General features: G+C 31.1%; 1 long non-coding RNA gene across 1 annotated transcript; it reads right to left on the reverse strand.

Moving 5' to 3' along the window:
• Nucleotides 1-1,060: 1,060 nt before the first annotated feature.
• Nucleotides 1,061-4,404, reverse strand: LOC145796670 (uncharacterized). Its single transcript, XR_014337162.1, has 2 exons — nucleotides 4,227-4,404; nucleotides 1,061-1,304 (listed from the first exon to the last, which is right to left on the reverse strand). It is a non-coding gene; the product is annotated as an uncharacterized LOC145796670 (long non-coding RNA).
• Nucleotides 4,405-4,718: the final 314 nt, after the last annotated feature.

Genomic DNA, 4,718 nt, shown 5'->3' on the forward strand with positions numbered 1-4,718 from the left:
GACACTAGAAGGGAAAATAATTTTGTGCGAAAATAATTTTTTAATATTTATTACCATTAAACTAGTTTCTATTTTATAAGAAAAATAAAAACCAGAGAGATGAATGGGATTAGCACAATATATATAAATATATTTCCAATTTCCATGCGTCCATTGTTTGCAGCTAGTAAACATTCCCTTCTTCCTGTGTATCACTATAACAACAAAACAAAAGGAGTGGGCCTATAAATTCAAATATGGACTAATATTAAAAATCTACATCATCAATCTAATATTCTAAAGTCAGATTCTAGATTTTTTATTTTTTATTTTTTATTTTTTCTGATTCTCTAGACTTCTCTAAAAAAAAAAGTCAATATTGCCCTTTAATGTCGACATTGTTTTGCTGTCGTGAGTGAATCAGTTTTACGGCAACACGAGGCCTCATATTTCCATCAACATCACTACGACCATGCATATATGGACAACATGGCAGAGTTGCCACGTATCAACCAAATAACGTAATTCTATTTATACAAAAACTGATCACGAAATCAGACACAAAATGTATAAAATCAATCAACTTTTTTCTCAAAATAAATAAATAAACCTCATTAACAAAATTTGTAAAATTTTATCTATTCAAATATGTTTTTATATTTAATACTATAATCAGTTTTTTTTATTCATAAAAAAACTAATAAACAGTTTAAATGACATACAGAAGTGGACAAACTCTCTCACATGTGGCATACTCTAGTCCTACTTTTCCCTCCTATAAATTCCAACAAGTCTCAGCCAAGAAAACACAATTTCCTCACAACCTTTCTTGATCATCTCTTTTTGATCATCCATGGCTAACTCTTCTTTGCTCAGTGTTACCCTTTGCCTTCTTGTTCTGTGCAATACTAGCTTAGCTGCTAGGCAAACAAGACAATCTATACAGCAAACACAGCAGCAGCAGCAGTACCAGCAGGGCGAGTGCCGCATCCAAAACCTCAATCCTCTATAACCCTGTGACGCCCCAAATTTTTTTTTTTTTTTTTTATATATTAAGGGAAATTAAATAATCAAAATGACTTAATAAACCAGAAAGTTGACATCTTAATAGGGTAATCCAGCTCTGGTACATAACCAAATGTCCAAATAACAATAGATAAAAACTTAAAATTATCCAAATACAACATCAAATGAAATTATAACGTCCTTAATAGCTATTATATAAAATAATATAATTTATTCGGCTCTACTCGAGGTTTCAGGTCAGCCAAGGCTCTACGTTAGCGTCGACTCCATTTCAGCTTCAATTATTTTCTCGCCAAGACCTGGCATAAAACGCCAGGGCAACAAAAATATATGTCATGAGTTTTGCAACACAGTAAGGAAACATAACCAACCTACCATTCTTTTTAAGAGAAAAATAATGAGATTATAAACACGAGATAATAATATAATTGTAAACATGAATTACAACCATTAAAATAATTTCAATAATTTTAATAAATTAGGCGACACTTGAAATCTCACCAAAGAGATTGAACTCACCAACCACTAAGCATGGCAACGGTTAATTTGAAACCCTCCCTTGGTAAAATATTTAAGTGTTACCAACCGTAACTACCAGGGATGCCCACGTCCGGAGTTATATACCCAAGTAGTAGCATCCGTGGTCTGCACCAAGGAAACGGTCTGCCAGGGGTACGTAACCTCCCTGTGTGCCACCAGCACATCCACCCCTATTCCAAAACCAAATACCGAAAATGGTTCAAATAAGTCCCGTGCCATCTTAGAGTTTCGCAACACAATTTAGGTGAGAATTCTCAAAACCAGGGCTCACCCTGAACAACCGATATTAACCGTCAATCCCTTGATTTCATATACTCTTTAAAACCAAGACTCACTCTGAAAACTGGTATTAACCGTCAATTGTTAACTTTGTATATGCCTTTAATCCTTTCAGTTAATTTTGATATTAATCACAAATAATTCCAATTTTTAATCACAAATAATGTTATACCAACTCATTAAAATTCGAACATAAAATATTACACATGTCACACAATAATAAACAATTGTACAAAATTTAAATAAACAATTCATTTAAAATCATGTTCCAATTGCCCAAATTTAGTTTTAATTCATCTTAGTAACATCAACCCACAATTCTAAAATATAAATTAGACTTCCCAACCTCTTGAAATTTCATGATGTATATAATACAAATAGATCCAATCTTACTATTAATAACAAAATCAACTTAACTCAATTCTTAACCAAATACTTGATTTATAATCACGGGTGTTCTAAAATGTATCTAAATTGAATAAAATTCTTAAATTACATCACATGCATAGATTAAATAAAAATCTAATTATAAAATCAAAACTTTAGGATTAATTCCAAATTTCCATAAACTTGACTTTCTTAAAACATTTCCTTCATCTCTTCAAAAAGAACTTGAATGACTCAATTTCATATAAGACAAATAAATTCAAACCCAAAAAGGTTATTTTCAAATTAACTTCTATAATTTTGAATCTAATTCAATTCTACACCATTTTTCTAATTCCTTTTAATGTACATGAAATTGAAGTTATATGACCCTTAGGAAAATATTTGCATGTATGACATTAAGATTAAAACTAATTAATTCTTCTATATTCAAAATTAAACCAATGTTTAATTTTCCATAAACTTGATTTTTTTTTTTCTTTAATAAAATTTCTTCCTTCTTTTCTTCAAAACATGAAATCGTTTATCTTAAATTCCTCAAAATCCATAATGCATGTATAAAACGCTTATCAAATCCAACCAAATTTTACATCATCAAGCTCAATTTATAATTTGACTTCTTAATTTATATCACAATTTAATCCCAAGCTATAAACTTTAAAATATGAATTAAATTATAAAATCTTGAAAACTTACCATGCATGCAATGATAAACTTCAAATATGTGAAGGATGAAGAAAATCAAACTCAAATATTTAATCTCAACATCAATTTCTTAATAATTAATTTCTACTTTATTTTCCATGATCCTCCACATGCATGTAACTCATTTCATGTTTAGAACCCAATTTCCTTCATATCTAACCCAAATTTAAACTTATCAATCTTTTACACATGAATTAAATCTAAAACCTTGAAAGTCCAACATGTATGCAAGGATGGCTTTCAAGTTTGTGAAGAATAATAGAAATCAAACTCTAACTACTTAATTTCCAAATATATTTCCATGATCTTAACACATAATGTTGGAAAAATGGTTTAAATTCTGATGTTTCGGAAACTTTATGCTAATTATTATATAGGACCCACAAGTCATTTATTGAGGGTTCGAGTAGCAATGTATTCGTTCTATATAGTGAACAAGATTATATAATTAGTGAGTCAAAACCATTTATAGGTGAATGGAAAATTGACTTCTAAGTAAGGTTTATGAACATTAGACATGTTTGTGAAAATTCTCAAAATGGTGTTGCATCATTTTCTACACAAGAAAATTATGAACAATTTGGAGAATATATATAAGGTCCTAGATAAGTTGGGTTTGGGTCAAGCCCATTACTTATTTTCTTGGGCCCAAATTGTTTGAATTAATGTTTGTTTGTTGCTGGAAAGTTTGAATTTTATATTCAAATTGCAATGGATTGCAACGGACATCAATGGACATATTTTCAAATTGAACAGACATGTCTTTCCATAACAGGTTTCCATTGCCTATATTAAGGCAGTCCTCCATCCTTTTTATTTCCAAGAAAGAAAACATTTTTTTCCAGATCTTCCTTTTCCTTCTCTATACATCTTCTATATTCCATTTTTAGAGTTTAAGTTTGAGAGAGTATAAAGCACATATTCTGGTTCGTTGTACACATAGAGTTAGTGCAAATTCTGTGTGTGGTGATTGTTGTATCCTGGAGACAGGACGCCCATTGATCTCGTGCACCAGTGGAGAGGGCGTAATTCTGTCTTAAAGACACAGTGTCCATACACTGGCCTCAATCACATTTTCATACCATTGTTTAATCTGCTATAAAGTTGTAAGTTTTTTTTTTTATTTGTTTTATTCATTCGCATGTAAATTCGCATGTAATTAATTTACCGAAATTATTCTCCAACACATAATTCAAAATTTCTTCATCTTCTTGCTAATTCCTATTAATTACATGATTTTGAGTCCAATTCCATCCTTAATTTCAAGTGTGATACAAGAATTCTACAACAATCAAGGTTAAAATCCTTACCTTTAACCTCCCATAGCTGAATTTCTTTTTAATTCCTTGAGTCCTCTCCTTTATCTTCATGTAGATCTCATAAACTCATTTCTCCAAAGTTTCTTCCAGCATAAGAGTTGGACCTCTCTCTCTCTCTCTCTCTCTCTCCCGTGCACTCTCTCTAATTTGACTCCAGCAAAAACAAAGCTTTGTGACTCCATTCTTCATCTTTTATTTTATTATTTTATTTATCAATTTAGTGGGACACTTGTCCACATAATATGAATCCATGTTTCATTAGCTTGACACACTAATCACACTTGATTTCCAGCACATCACCTACATACACACGTGCACTCATCTAAGGCTCCCAACACAACACTCTCACATGCACACACTAACAGATGTCTTTGTACTCACACTTTATTTTCAGTACACCCACACCCACATGCACTCTCAAATTTTTAAGCCATTATACTAATTAATTTAATTGAGCAATACGTAGTCTTAATGAACCTTGAT

This window comes from Camellia sinensis, chromosome 8 (assembly GCF_055761805.1).
Source record: "Camellia sinensis isolate YWXY chromosome 8, ASM5576180v1, whole genome shotgun sequence".
Classification (NCBI taxonomy): Eukaryota; Viridiplantae; Streptophyta; class Magnoliopsida; order Ericales; family Theaceae; genus Camellia; species Camellia sinensis.